Genomic DNA, 17,195 nt, shown 5'->3' with positions numbered 1-17,195 from the left:
GAGGGACATGCTCTCAATCCAGGCCATGCAGGATTCTCAAAGATAAACCTGTTTAATATGAGCTCAAAATAAAAAACTACTAATCTACCTAAGGAAAAACTCAGAACAAGCAAAAGTCAGCAGACATAAGAAACAGCAATATAAAACCCACAAGAATTTCAGGTACTAAAATAGTTTGATATAAAACATATTTAAAATGATTAAAATCAAAAGAAGAGTGCAAAATCTTAAGAGATTTCTTTTTAAAGGCTGCAAAAACAAGAACAGGCAGAGATGAAAAAGAACCAAGGGGAACTTCTATAAATGAAAAATATAGAAATAGGATCGAAAAGTTCAACAGATACCTTAAGTGGCATGTTAGAATCAAGAGCTAGAGCAGCATACCTGTTGAGAATGTAACCCAAAGAGATAAAGAGATGGAAAACATAAAACAGATTAAGGATACAATAGACAAAGTGGAAATAACAACACACATCTAATAGGAGGTCCAAGTAAAGAACTGTGAGTTTAGACAAAGGCAATATTCAGCAATAATGGCTGAGAGGTGATGAAATGCATGAGTCAACAGACCCAGAAAATGACTGCTGAGCAAGAAAAATAAAAATAAAACCACAATAGTGTAAAATAGCAGATCAACAAAGAGATCTTCAAAGTAACCAAAGCAAAAAGATAGTCCACCTACTAAAGATCAACAATCAAATTGACAGACTTTTCAACAGCAACAGGTAAACACAGAAAACAATGGAATGCCTTTCCAGTGCTTAGATAAAAGAAAAATTAACCTAGAATTATCACCAGAAAAACTAGTTAAGCATGTACTTCCAGAAGATTGAAATTAAACTTGGAAGAAAGGAATTCAAGAAACCGATAAATAAGCATAAATCTAAGTAAGTAACACAGTAAGACATACAACTTGAGAAACATAGAGTCAAAGTGGAATTAAAATGCTGGACAACAATTACATATAAGATAGAATACATCAAAGATACATACATCAAAATCAAAGCATCTTTTAAAAAATCAAAGCATTATAAAGTCTTTATATTCAGAAGGGAGAAAGAGATTTTTGGAGGGCTTTGACATGCAATGTAAGATTTGCAACCCAGTAGTTGGAGTGAAAGGGAATAATACACTCAAAAAATTAATAAGTCTCTATCTCAATCCAATAGAAGACAGAAAAGGAGAAAAAAACCAGTAGCAAGGAAATAACATGATAAATAGAAATGACAAAATAAGATGCTAGAAATAAATCCCAAGGGCACAGAGATTCTTAGATTACATCTTAGAAATGTAATTTTGCCCTTTGTTGTTTATAAGAAAAACTTGAAAGACACAAGCACACATAAAGATAAAAATAATGGGTTGGAAACCCATCAGGTGATGAATTGATAAACATTGTATCATAGAACCATACAATTGAATGTGATTCAGCCATAAAAAGGAATAAAGTACTGACACATGTTACAACCTGGGTGAACCCTGAAAATGTCATTCTAAGTGACAGAAGCCAGACACTAAAGGGCACATGTTAAGTGATTCCATTTATAGGTAATGTCCAGAATAAGCAAATCCACAGAGACATAGGGTAGATTTGTAGATGCCAAGGGATAGGGGAGAAGAAAATGAAGAGTCACAGCTAATGGGCACAGTGTTTCTCTTGGGGTAGATGAAAATGTTCTGGAAATAGTGGTGATGATTGCACAACTGTGTGAATATAGACCACTATAGATGATAGATGATGGATAGATGATGATGATGATAGGCAGATAGATAGATATCACTATAAATCAATTTTAAAGGATGAATTTTATGGTCTGTGAATTATACATCAATAAAAATAAGTCAATTTAATAATTCAGACAATGGATTAGAAACATAAGCCAAATACAAATTTTTTTAATTGTCCTGGTTATATTAATATCTGGCAGTAGAGTACAAGGCAAGCAGCAGGGATTTAAAGAGAAATAATAATGACAACGGTGGCCATTTACCAGGCAGATAAAACAAATTCTAAAAACAACCTCAAAATGCCTACAACAAATTTGACAATGTTACAAGACCTGACAAATTACCATTATGTCAGGAAATTTTACCATAGGCCTCTCAATGACTCTCATAAATAAAAACTGATGATAAGTCTATAGAAGATTTGAACTACAAATAAGCTTGACCCACAGATGTATACAGAACCCTGCAATTAGAGAAACACAATGAAATTATACACTAAACATCAGAGATCTGAGCATTCAACTCAAGAAATTATAAAAAGAACAGCAGAGTAAACCTAAAGAAAACAGAAGGCAGAAAATAGGGTAAGAGCAGAGATTTTTAAAAATAGGAAACAAATGATTAGAAATGATTAATTGGGAGAAGCCTTGACATGGCTGAGTAGGAAGGGAAAACGGAAACTTCCTCCCACACACAGGCCAAGGAAGCAAATACAACGAAATCTGAAAATGAACTGAACACTGCAGAATACACCATCTACACCTGGGGAAGAAGAGAAGACCACACAGAAAAGGGTAAAGTGGCCGAGCCGCAACCAGGTAGGACCCCATCCCTTCCCCCAACCCAGCCCACAGACGGGAAGAAGAGGAAGAGTGGGGAGGGGATAGGTGCCCAGAACCTCTGCACACCTGGCCCTGGAGATCTGCTCCACGAACACAAGTCCACATCGCCTTGGGCTCTGGTGATGGGTGGGACTAGACACCAGGGACAGTGGGAGCACTCTGGGAGGCTGAGACCCCAGCCACCTGCAAAGGACAGGCATGCTCCACTGGGCCCACCAAGACCCCACACAGACGCAGCCGTTTGAAAGACTTGTCGGCAGTCGGAGGGGAGCCAGAGGGGCCAGGACTGGCCAGGGTTGTCTCTGCAGGAGGATGGGCAGGTGGGTGACACCTCCCCAAATCTTCCCTCAGTCCGGAAAGCTGAGCACTCCCAGGAGCCCCAGGTGATCCATCCCCTGGGCTGGCAGCTCAGCACTGAGGCACCTCCCTGTGTGTCACCACTGGGCCAGCCCCCTGGGCACAGAAGCATCTGACTTTGCTGCCTGGCAGGCACAGGGAGACTCTCTCAGCTTTCACAGCCCTGTTCCAGCCCCACTGGGGAGGTACCTGCAGGAGCAGCTCCAAGAGTCCCTTCCTCCCCAAGGGTGGCCAGGCCAGGTGCTGCATGCCTTGCTGCTGCTAGGCACCATCTGGGGGACTCGCTGCTGCAGCAGCTGTGTACCACTGGAGCAGAAATAGCTGCCTTTGTTGCCGGAGGGGCCCCCTGCCACCCAACTCACTCCTGCTCCTGGCCCGTGTGGCCCCCCACTGCTCACTTTGCGCCACCACCATGAGGCCATGGGACCTTCCACAGTGCCAATTGTGGCCTCAACCTACCATGCACCGTTCCTCCATGTAGCTCACTGACACTGCTGAGCACCAGAGGGTTCAGCAACTGGGAGATTTGCCACCTCTGTGAGCCCATGCACCTTGGCATTGTGAAACCTGCCCTGTCACTGCCTTGCCCACTCTATGATTGCAGGGGAGGTAGAAGGCAGACCTGCCCACAATGGTCCTAGCAGAAACCACTGCTCCGAAGCCAGAGGCCAGGCTGAGGCAAACCATCAGCCTTAGAAGACTGGTATAAACCACTACACCCAGCAGACAGACAGAAAGACAATCCCACCCATTGCCCACCAACAGCAAGGGAGAAGTAGGCACTGGAGAGGAAAGGGACCTGACCTTCTGGGAACCATGTACATCTACTTCATAAAGCCATTACTCTTTAGATCAGAAAGCATAACAGATCCATATGATACAACGGAAGAAACACAGAAACCATGACAAAATGAGGAGGCAGAGGAATATGTTCCAAACAAAGCTACAAGATAAGACACCACAAAGAGGGCTAAATGAAAAGTAGACCACCAATTTTCTTGATAAAGATTTCAAAGAAAAAGTCATAAATATGCTTACTGATCTGCAGAAAAGTATTAAAGATCCCAGGGAGGACTTCAACAGAGATATAAGAGCTGAAGAATACAATAACTGAAATGAAACACAAAATGGAGGGAATGAATTAATAGATTTCTGCAAGTAGAGGAGATGCTCAGTGAGATGGAAATTAGAGAACAAGAACACAAGGAATCTGAGGAGTGAGAGAAAAAAAAGGATCTCTAGGAATGAAAGAATCGGAGACCAATCCAAATGAAACAATATTCACACAATAGGGGTACCAGAAGGAGAAGAGAGAGAGAGAAAGGAATAGAAAGTCTCTTTGAGGAAATAATTGTTGAAAACTTCCCAAATCTAGGAAATAAACATATAGTACAAAGAGCCCCAAACAAAAGGAACCCCAGGGAGAAAACACCGAGACATACAATAATTAAATTGGCAAAGATTAAGGATAAGGAGAAAATATTCAAAGTAGCCAGAGAGAGAAAAAAGATTACTTACAAGGGAAACCCCATCAGGCTATGAGCACACCTCTCAGCAGAAACTTTACAGGCCACAAGGGAGAGGCATGAAGTATTTAACATACTGAAACAGAAAGACCTTTGACCATGAATCCTCAACCCAGCAAGATTATAATTTAATTTGAAGCAGGGGTTAAATAATCTCCAGGTGAAGGAAGGCTCAAAGAATTTATAACAACAAAACCAGCATTACAGGATGTTAAAGGGATTGCTGTAGATGAAAATGTTCCGAAGGCTAAATAGTTTTGATTAGGATATCTAATACATAAAGTGTGGAGAAAGAAGAAGAAAAAAAAGCACTTTTAGGCTGTGTTTGAAATAGAGCAATCGGCCACTTAATATAGACTGTTATATAGTAAGGAAGCTATCCTTGAGCCTTTGGTAACCACAAATCTAAAGCCTATAATAATAATAGATACAAAAAATTCAAAAAGAGAAATCCAACCACAGCACTACAGAAAACCATCAAATAACAAGAAAAGAGTGTAAGAGAGGAAGAAAGGAATGGAGAGGAGCTATGAAAACAAATAAAACAACAAAATGGCAATAAGTACACATCTACCAATAATTACCTTAAATAATTACAAATAATATTACCTTAAATGAAAATGGGCTGAATGCACCAACCAAAAGACATAGAGTGGAAGAATGGATGAAGAAATAAGATCCATCTTTTGCTGCCTACAGGAGACTCACTTCAGACCCAAAGACATATACAGACTAAAAGCAAAGGGATGGAAGAAGGTATTTCATGCAAACAATAGGGAGAAAAAAGCAGGAGTAGTAGTACTTATATCAAACAAAATAGATTTCAAAACAAGTAACAAGAGACAAAGAAGGACATTAGATATTGATAAAAGGATCAGTCCAACAAGAGAATATAATCATTATAAATATCTAAGCAACTAAACACAGGTGTACCTAAATATGTAAAATAAGTATTAACAGAATTAAAGGGGGAAATACATTACAACAAATTCATTTGAGGAGACTTTAACAGACCACTCACATCAACAGACAGATCAACCATATGGAAAACAAAGAAGGAAACACAGGCATTGAACAATATATTAAATTAGATGGACTTAATAGACTATGGAATTGTAGAATTCAGCTATGAAGCCATCTTGACCTACAGTTTTCTCAACTGTACATGGAATGTTCTCCAGAACAGATCACATACTAGGCCTCAAAAGGAGCCTCAATAAATTCAAAAAGATTAAAACTGTATCAAGCAGCTTCTCAGATCCACAATGGTAAAGAACTAGAAATAATTACACAAAGAAAACAAAAAAGCCTAAAATCATGTGAAGGCTAAATAACATGCTTGTAAATAATCAATGGATCAATGACCAAATTAAAACAGAGATCAAGCAATACATGGAGACAATTGAAAAAAAAAAATACAGCAGTCCAATACTTGTGGGACTCCACAAAGGCTGTTCTAAGAGGGAATTACATAGCAATACAGGCCTACATCAAGAAACAAAAAGAATCCCTTATTTATTTACACTTCTAAACTCACAATTAAAGAAAGTAGAAAAAGAACAACACATCAAACCCACACTTAGTAGAAGGAGAGACATAATACAGATCAGAGCACAAATAAATAGTATAGAAAGAATAAAGCAATAGAAAAAATTAATGAAACTAAGAGCTGGTTCTTTGAGAAAATAAAATAGATAAACCCCTAGCCAGACATATCGAAAAAGAGAAAGTACAAAAATAAACAAAATCAGAAACAAGGAATAGTCACAATGGATACCACAGAAACACAAAGAATTCTTACAGAATACTATGAAAAATTATATTCCAATAAATTGGACAACCTAGAAGAAATGGACAACTTCCTAGAAAAATACAACCTTCCAAGACTGACCCAGGAAGAAACAGAAAATCTGAACAGACCAATTACCATCAATAAAACTGAACTGGTTGTCAAAAAACTCCCAAAGAACAAAACTCCAGGTCAAGATGGCTTTGTAGCTGAATTCTACCAAACATTTAAAGAAGAGTTAATATCCACTCTTCCTAAAGGACTCCAGAAAGCAGAAGAGGAGGGAATACTTCCAAACTCATTCTATGAGGCCAGCATCATTCTAATATCAACACCAGGTTAAGATACTCCAAAAAAAGAGAATTATAGACCAATAGCCCTGATGAACATAGATGCAAAAATCCTCAACAAAATGTAAATAAATTCAAAAATACATCAAAAAGATCATCCATCATAACAAAGTGGGATTTATTCCAGGGATGCAAGGATGGTATAATATTGCTAAATCAATCAATACCATACACCAAATTAACAAAAAGGATAAAGACCAATGATTGTCCCCACAGATGCTGAAAAATCATTTGATAAAATTCAACGTCCATATTCGTGATGACAACTCTCAACAAAATGGGAATAGAGGGTATATATTTCAACATAATAAAGGCCATATATGACAAGCACACAGTTAACATCATACTTAATGGTGAAAATCTGAAAGCTTTTCCTCTAAGATCAGGAACAAGACAAGAATGTCCACTCTGACCACTTTTATTCAATATGGGGTGCTAGCCATGGCAATTAGACAACACTAAGAGATAAATGGCACCCAAAGTGGTAAGGAAGAATTTAAACAGTCACTATTTGCAGATGACATGATATTGTACATAGAAAACCCTGAAGACTCCACCAAAAAACTATAAGATCTAGTAACTGGATTCAGCAATGTTGAAGGATATAAATTTAATAGACAGAAATCTATTGCATTTCTATATACTAACAATGAACTAGCAGAAAGAGAAATCAGGAAACAACTTCATTTACAATTGCATCAAAAAGAATAAAATACCTAAGAATAAATTTAACAAAGGAAGTGAAAGACCTATAGCCTGAAAACTATAAGACATTTAAGAGAAAAATTAAAGTCAAAATAAGTGGAAATACATCCCATGGTCATGGATAGGAAGAATTTATATTATCAAAATGAGCACTCTACCCAAAGCAATTTACAGATTCAATGCAATCCCTATCAAAATACCGGCAGCATTCTTCAATGAACTAGAATAGTTCTAAAATTCATATGGAACTACAAAAGACCCCGAATACCCAAAGCAAGAAGAATAAAGCTGGGGGGATTATGCTCCCTGACTTCAAGCTCTACTACAAAGCCACAGTAATCAAAACAATTTGGTACTGGCACAAGAACAGACCCATAAATCTATGGAACACAATAGAGATCCCAGATATAAATCCACACATATATGGTCAATTAAAATATGATAAAGGAGCCATGGATATACAATGGTGAAACAACAGCCTTTTCAACAACTCATGTTGGGAAAACTGGACAACTACATATAAGAGAATAAAATTGGATTACTGCCTAACTCCATACACAAAAGTAAATTTAAAATGGACCAAAAACCTGAATGTAAGACATGAAACCATAAAAGTCTTAGAAGACAACATAGGCAAAAATCTCTTGAACATAAATATGAGCAATTTTTTCCTGGACACATCTCATTGGGCAAGAGAAACAAAATAAAAAATGAACAAGTGGGACTACATCTAACTGAAAAGCTTCTGTACAGCAAAGAACACCATCAGTAGAACAAAGAGGCATCCTACAGTATAGGAGGATACATTTATAAATCATTTATCCCATAATAGGTTAACATCCAAAATATATAAAGAGCTCATACACCTCAACACCAAATAAACAAATAACCCAATTGAAAATTGGGCCAAGGCACTGAACAGTCATTTCTTCAAAGAAGAACATACGGCCAACAGGCACATGAAAAAATGCTCTACATTGCTAATCATGAGGGAAATGCAAATTAAAATCACCAGATATCACCTCACACCAGTTAGAACGGCTATTATCCAAAAGAAAAGAAATAACAAGTGTTGGCGAGGATGTGGAGAAAGGGAACCATCCTATATGGTTAGTGGGATTGTAATCTGGTGCAGCCACTGTGGAAAGTAGTATGGAGGTTACTCAAAAACCTGAAAATAAAAATAACCATACAACCCAGCAATTCTACTTCTAGGAATTTACCCCCAAAAAAACAAAATCCCTCATCTGAAAAGATATATGCACCTCTATGTTTACATCCACACTATTTATGATAATCAAGATGTGGAAGTATCCTAAGGGTTCATCGATAGATGAATGGATAAAGAAGATGTGGTGCATATACATGATGGAATATTATTCAGCCATAAAGGAAAAGAAATCCTGCCATTTGCAACAACATGGACAGAATCTAGAGAGTATTATGCCAATGAAATAAGCCAGGTGGAGAAAGACAAATAAAATATGATTTTGCTTATTTGTGGAATATAAATACAAAGCAAAACAGAATGAACAGAACAGCAGTAGACTCACAGACACTGAGAAGGAACTGGCAGTTACCATGGGGGAAGGGTGGAGGTAAGTGTGTCGGGAGAGTGAAAGTGATAGAGGTGAGACAGGGACCAAGAGCTTAGACAGAGCAGGGGGAAGGCCTACGGAAAAAACAGTGAGATAATCCATTGTGGGAATTGCTTTGGCCTGCTGGGGGACACAGCTTAGTTTTTACTTTACCCAGTTGCTGCTTTTCCTCCTCCAGCCCGCATCAAGTGATTTGTAACCTGGGCAATTTAGCAAGGAAGCCCAAAACAATGTAGTAAAAACAGGAAGGATTCCATCTTGAAGATAAGATTGCATTTAAAAACCCTATTAGTTAAAAAGTAAGGTTCTTAACATACTGTTTAACAAACAGACAATAACTCAGACCACCTTGGGAGCAAAGCAGGCAGTCTTGAGTGACATGCTTCCAGACCAGGAACCTGCTATCCTTGGAGGAAATCAGAGCAGTAAATTTCTTGTAAATAACCCAGAAGACTAATAAGAAACTTAGTGTCTCTTCAAAGATAAACATTTTGGGACTGATTAGCAGGTGTACATCCCTAGCCCTTTGTCTCTCAACCACCCACAAAACCCCTAGACAACGCACCACTGTGGGGCTCTCTTGTCCCCTCCTGGTGTGAGGCAGTAGCTCTGTCCTCTCACTTTCTCTCTAAATAAAAGCCTCTCACTTGCTCTCCTACTTTGAGTGTTTGCAAAGTTCATTCTTCAACTCCACAAACAAGAACCCTGGCATCAAAGGGGCACAAAAATGTTCAATCATAATGTAGGCTGGTCACAGAGAATATAGCCAATGATTCTGTAACACCTTCTTATCAACATAAGTTGATAGTATCTGTGCTAGTGGGAGTAAGGATTTAATAATATGGATAACTGCTGAACCACTGTGCTGTATACATGAAACTAAAAGAAGACTGAATATCAATAAAAAGGATTAATAAAACTAAAAGCATGTTCTTTAACAAAACTAATAGAATTGCAAACCCACAGGAAGAATGATCAGGAAAGAGTATAAACAACATCAGGAATGAAAAAGAAAAGCTATCACAGCCTTAAGAGTTTTTTAAGCAAAACAGATTACTCTGAGCAACTATATGCAATCCATATGAAAAGTTAAATGAAACGGACCATTTCCTAGAAAAATGGTTTGCCAAAACAAACTCAAGAAATGGAAAACCTGAATAACCCTATGAAAGAAAGCAAATCAATAGTTACTCTACTCACAAGAGTAATACCAAAACACCAGGCCCAGACAATTTAAGACGCAGTTCTGTCTTATATAAAATGTTTCAGAAAATAGAAAAGAAGGGAAAGCTCTTGAATTGATTTTATGATACCAGTAAACTCTTAAATGACAGACAAGAACAGTTAAAGTAATGAAATTATGTGCCAATCTCACTTATGAAAATAGAGAAAAAATTTCTAAATAAAATGTTAGCACATCAGACTTTAGAAGGCAGTATCTCATGACCTCAAGATATCCCAGTAACACAAAGTGTAAATAAATTCTAATGGAATCTATTCATGTAAATCACCACATTAACACATTAAAAAAGAAAAATCTGTGATCACCTCAGTAGATACAGAAAAGGCAACTGATAAAATTTTATACCCAATTCATTATATTTTTTAATCTCTTAACAAATTAGAATAGAAGGAAACCCTCTAGGATATAAATCAGTTTTGAGAATTATCTCTAGTAATGCCCTTGGGTACAATTACTGGCATGTGAAACGAAGCAGGGAGACAGGCTGCCCAGCGACTGCCCTGCTGCATTCACACACCTTCCTATGTTGACAGATAGTAACCGGACTACTTGAGGTAAGGATTTAATAATATGGGTAACTGTTAAACCACTGTGTTGTATACTTGAAACCAGTATAACATTGTGTATCAACAATACTTCAAATAAAAAAAAGAATAAAAGAGATTGGAGATTTTGACAACCAATAGAGAAACATCACTTGTGATCTTATATACTAGTAACAAACAATTAGAAAATGTAATCTTTAAACAATGCATAATTTATAATAGCACAAAAAGCACAAGGTATTAAAGAATAAATCTAACAAAAAGGTATGCAAGCGTTTTATAGAGAAAATATTATGCTTAACAAAGACACTTAAAATACTTATATAATTAGATATGTTATGTTCATGATAAGGAAGGCTCAATATCCAAAAGATAATACTTCTTCCCCAAATTAATCTATAAATTTCATGCCATTCTAATAAAATCTAATCAAATGCTAATGAGACCAAGAATAGCCAAGACAATCTGGGGAGTTGAAAATAGTAGGATTGATCTTAAGATTTCTTACAAAGCTATAGTAATTAAAACAGTTCTATTTCTATAGGGATGAATAAATACACCAATGAAACAGAGTACTAATGAATTCAAAACAGACCTACATACAAATGGGAGCCACATACATACCACAAGAGGAAGTCCTCAGAACAAATCAGGGAGAAAATACATGCAACTCAATCAACGGTTTTAAGGCAATTAACTTTCCATATTAAAATATGATAAAGTTAGAGTAAAAGTATAAAACCTCAAGAGGAAAACATAAAACATCTTGAAAATTCAGAGTAAGAAAACTTAAACAAGTAACCAAAAATACTAACCATTAAGGAAAGACAAATATATCTGACCGCAGAGGGATATATATCTGTACTTGCTTGCTTATAGTAAGCACACAAAGAAATTCTGGAAGGATGCACAAGAAATGAATAAAAGTGCTGGAGGGTTGACAGATGGGGAACAAGAGAGGAAATCATTTCCTTTATACTTAAGAGTATTGTTAACCATGTGAATATAGTACCTATTTAAAAGTACATTTTTTAACATCTATATACCAAAAGATACCATAAGCAAAGTGAAAAGACAAGCCATAATCTGAGGCAAGATGTTTATAGCCATATAACAAAGTATTCATATCCAGACTATTACTACAGAAATTCTTAACAAGAAAACACAATCCAATAAAAACTGGGCAAAGAAATGAACATGCAAATCATAGAAGTGAAACCTGATGGCCAATAAAAAATTGAAAGGTTACTCAATTCCATTAATAATCAGGAAATGCTATTTAAGTTTACACAGCAATACAATTTCACCCTCCTAAGTGTGGGAGTAATTAAGTCCAGTAATACCCACTGTTGATGAGTGCTGTGGAAACAGGGACTCATACACTTCTAGTGGAAGTGCAAATTGGTACTACCACTTTGGAGAGCAATTTGGCAAAAACTAATCAAGTTAAAGATGTGTATATCCTGTAATCGAGCACTACAAATATAAGTATATACCCTAGAGAGACTCTAATGCATATGCACAAAGAAACATTTAAAGAAGGCTCATATCACCACTGTTTATAATAAAGACAAACTGGAAACAACCTAAATGACCATCAGCAAAAGAGTAAATTGTGGTATATTCACAGCATGGATTGTTAAGTGAACAAATTAGAGCTACATGTATTAACATGGATAAATCTCAAAAACAAAAGTTGATTCTACATCTTGACTACTGTAAATATTGCTACAATAAATTCAAGATATGGAAGCAATATAAGTGTCCTTCAGTAGATGAATAAAGAAGTGGCACATATATTCAAAGGAATATTATTCAGACATAATGAAGAATGAGCTCTTGCTCTTTGTGACAACATGGATGGACTGAGAGGTATTATGCTAAGTGAGGTAAGTCAGACAAATAGCACATATGATTTCACTTGTAGGTAGAATCTAAAAAACAAAACAAAAGAATGAACAAACAAAACAGAAATAGACTAATGAACACAGAGATCAGACTGAGACTGCTGGTTGCCATAGAGGAGAGGGGAGAGGAGGGAGTGAAATACATGAAGGGGATAAAGAGGTACATACTTCCAATCAGAAAATAAGTCATGGGGATGGAAGGACAGCATAGAGATTACAGCCAATAATACTGTAATTTCTTTGTGTGTTTTGACAGATGGTAACTGCACTTATCATGGTGAGCATTTAGTTAATGTACATAATTATTGAATCACTGTGTTGTACATCTGAAACCAATATAATATTGTATATCAATTATATTTCAATTAAAAAAACAAGGTTGAGGAGGGGAAAAAACATGGTGGCATGAGAAGTTTGGCAGAAACCTACTCCCAAAACCACATATATTTTGAAAATACAGCAAGTACAACTATTTCTAAAACAGTGACCAGAAGTAACAGTACACCAGCCAGTCTACATCTGGGAGAAGCGAACATCTCACAGAAAAGGGTAAAGTAAAAAACCGCCACCCAGCGGGACCCAAGCATTCCCCCGACCCCAGCTCACGGATGAGAAAAAAGAGAATCAGAGCGGGGAGGGAGTGGAAGCACAGGAATGCTAAATACCCAGGCCTAGAAATCTACCCTGGGAGCACACACCCACATTGCAGGGTGCTCTGGAGATTAGAGGGGCTGAAAACCAAAGTCAGAGACTAAGACTGCCAACAGATTCCCACAACAAGCTGCCCTGGGACAAAAGAAAAGCAGGCCCTTTGAAAGACTTCTCAACAGTCAGAAGGCTGCTAAAGGGGCAAGAGTTTAGCAGAAGGAATAGGTGAACAAAATCAGCCTGGCACACTCAACCCAGCAGGTTGGGAACTTTCAGAGGCTTCAGGGGCTTCATCCCCCAGATCCCTCACTGCAATAAGCAGCCTGCCACTCTTTCCTCCAGGCCAGTCCCTGCACACAAACCTGCTGTCCATGCCATTGCTGCAGACAAGCTGGAGAGCAGCCCCGCCTACAGCAACTACACAGTTTAACACAAAGGCTTCTCCCTGTGCGTCACTAACTGGCCCAGACAGTGGAGAAAGGCACGGCAAGTGGGAAGCCCCAAAGGGCTTTGCCTTTCCTGCAAACAACCGCATCGCTTGACAGCAACGTCCGCCATCACCCTAGGCCATCCCAAGGGCCACCAGCCAAAGGCAGCTTAAGGGATCAACCTAGAGGCCACTCCCGGCACGTGACTAACTGGCACAGACAGCAGAGACAGGCATGGTGACCGGGAGGCGTAAAAGGGCTGTGAACTCGTGGCAGATTCCCGCGCTGTTCACCTGACACCCCCGCCATCATCTTAGGATATCCCAAGGGCCTCCCTGCCCACGGCAGCTTAGGGGATCAACGCAGAGGCTGCCCCCTGCATGCAGCTTACCGGCACAGACAGCAGAGACAGGTACTGTGACTGGACCAGGAAGCAGGAGAGACTTTGTCCTCCAAGCTGACACCCATGCCACTCGCATACGATGACTCCCATCGCTCCAGGACTATGAAAAGGCAGAAGAACCGTCTTCAATCCAAAATTCCTGAAACACCAGAAAGAGGGCTCAGTGAGACTGAAATAACCAATCTTCCTGAAAAATAACATCACAATGTTGCTCATGTGAAATCTGAGCATAAGACTGTATACCAATGATACCTTAATTAATAAATAAGTAAATAAGTAAATAAATAAATAAAACAAAGTTGAGTTGAAATGTAAATTACATATAGATATGCACAATGATGTCATTAATATACAGTTTTTAAAACATAGAAAATATAATACATTGCCTGTTGATACTTTCATATGTAATGATTACACAAAAACATGATGAAGATAACCAAAATAACCCCATCAGTGGTTTCCTTAGGAGCGGTAGTGAAGAGCACAGGATAAAGGGAGTCAATGTAAAAGACTTCAACTGCATCTATAACATCCTACCTATTATTTTTTAATCTAAAGGAAATGTGGTGAGATATGGACATTTGACAGGCCAGAGTAGTAGATAACAGGGTACATCAGTGTTTGCTATACACTTCTCTATTCTCTTCTATACAATGAACACAGTTTTTAAGTTAGATGCAGACTGTAAATAATTTAAGGATTTTGAAAGAATTCCATCCTCTGCACTTTACTATATATCCTATTTTTAAAAATTAACTCATCACTATACTTATTATTTAAAGGGCAACTAACCAAGTATATACCATAAATTGTAATAATCTATTCTTTAATACAAATATGGCTCTGGATGTGGCTATAATTTTCTAAACTTTTTTTTAACAAACAAAAATTTGTTTCAAAATTTGAAAAAGGAAAGAAAAGAAAAAATAACGAAGTTTCAGTTTCAAGATGATAAAATAAATCAAGGCTACAGCCTTCTCCTCCTGCAACAAATCTACAAGAACACTTGCAAAATCTTTTAATGACCAATATACACTTGTGTTCAAAACAGGAAAGGAAACTCTAGTTGACCACAAAATGTGAGAAATCGCTGAAAGACAAAAAAGGGAGAGATTGAGAGAGGGAGTTAGACGGGGAGAGAGAGAGAAAAGGAGAGAAGGAGAACTGAGAGAATGAAGACGGATGCCATTGGCCCAGATATAAAACAATGCAGGTGCCCCCAAAAAAGAAAATAGTGGCAAAATGGAAGATGCTTCCTGCTCATGGTAGAAAACCAAACCAGACAAGGCTTGGGTCACTAGGACTGACTAGCAGGGACGCTGTAACAGGAACACAGATGTAACCCTGCACCTTCCCACCTCCATCCCCAGTGAGCCAAGAGTCAGCAAGAAGGAGTCTGCCTCCAGGGAGGAGCAGTGCATGTGATGCTTGGGTAATAAAGACAAGATGGTATCCCAAAAGGACACTAGTGGAAAGAGAACCAGGCTCCCCCCTGCCCATCAGATCAGCCCCCCACGATACCCTTCCTGATACAAGCAGCAGTGGAGGTTCCCACACATTCCGACAAAAGCCCTGTGCAGACAGCAGACAGACAGTACCGGACGTACAACTAAAGGTAAGTGCACAGTGACGGGCCACCCAACGGCACGACCATGGGGGAGAGACAAACTTAGCAAATAGGAAACTTAACTCAAAGAGAATAGTTAGTAGAACAATTCGGACAGGAATTTTTATCCTAAGAGTATTTTACATACTTCAAAAAATAGGAGGATAGCAAATTAAGAAGAAGGTTATGGAAACACACCTATCTAAATAAAAATTGAACTGTTGATAGTAAAAAGACTCAATAAAAGGGCTGAGTTGCAGAATAGACACACCTAAACAATGAACCAGAGGCCAGAAACACTTTCAAAACAGGGCACCAAGGAATAGAAAGATAATAGAAACTACGTAAGAAAACTCATGAAAAATAAACATTAAACATCTGCCACAGCTGAAGATACATGTCTGCAAAATGAAAGGACCTACTAGCACTAAAATGAATAAATCACTCACACATGTACACACCAGCCCTACCAGATACACACTGTAAAGCCCCTCTGATAAAACAGCATGGTACTATGCCTGCCTTGGCGGACAGGCCAGTGGGACAGAAGAGCCAGAAATATGAAAATATGAAAATGTAGTCAAAATTAAGGCAGTAGCTCAAATTGGTGAGGAAAGGAAAGAATGGTGATGGCACACTATACAGTCATAGAAAAGAAGGTAAAACTGGATTGGTTCCTTATACCAAAGCCCAGAATAAATGCCAAACTGACCAAAGGTCGAAAAATAAAAAGTGAAACCACAGAAGTATTAGGAAAAAAAACGCATGACTAGAAAGTGTGGAAAACATTCCTTACTACAACTCAAATCCAGAAATAAAGAATAAAAATAAGACTACAAGTCAGACTTTTGTGTCAAAACAATCAATAGCTCCTGTGTGCTAGCACTACCAAATTATAATACATAGTAGGAAAAGAAAGGTATCAGTACATTATGTACTTGGAATATAACTGATAAGAAATGTGCAAGAAATAGTACAACTATAAGACTTAACTAGAAGATAATAAAAAGTGATCTAACTGGAGAGAGAACTCATTTTTGAGAAGGGAAGATTACAGCAAAGTGATCAATTCTCTCTCAAATAAACTATAAAGTCAATGCAAATGCAATTTTAATATCAACCAGATTTTTCAAGGAATTGTAGAAGGTGACTCCAAAATGCATATGAAAACATAAATACAAAAATCACTTTGGAAAAAGTTGAGCAGTTTCTTACAAAATTAAACATAGTCTTTTACCATATGATCCAGCAACTGTGCTTCATATTTACCCTCAGGTGTTGAAAAGTTATGTCCACATAAAAACCTGCCCACAGTTTTTATAGCAGCTTTATTCATAACTGCCAAAACTTGGAAGAAATCAAGGTGTCCTTCTGCAGGTGAATTAATAAACTGCAATACAACCAAATGATAGAACATTATTTAGCACTAAAAAAAAATGTTACCGAAACACGAAAAGAAGTGTACGAAACCTAAATGCTTTACTAAGTGAAAGAAACCAATCTGACAAGGTTACACACTG

At 37.8% G+C, this 17,195-nt stretch overlaps 1 pseudogene; it reads right to left on the bottom strand.

Moving 5' to 3' along the window:
- The window catches only part of LOC130680360 (protein Shroom1-like), a 345,760-nt pseudogene that overhangs the window by 264,395 nt on the left and 64,170 nt on the right, over positions 1-17,195 (bottom strand).

Source organism: Manis pentadactyla, chromosome 13, assembly GCF_030020395.1.
Source record: "Manis pentadactyla isolate mManPen7 chromosome 13, mManPen7.hap1, whole genome shotgun sequence".
NCBI classification, from domain to species: Eukaryota; Metazoa; Chordata; class Mammalia; order Pholidota; family Manidae; genus Manis; species Manis pentadactyla.
Note: the sequence above shows the minus strand (reverse complement) of the source record. Positions and strands in the feature narration are given on the sequence as shown.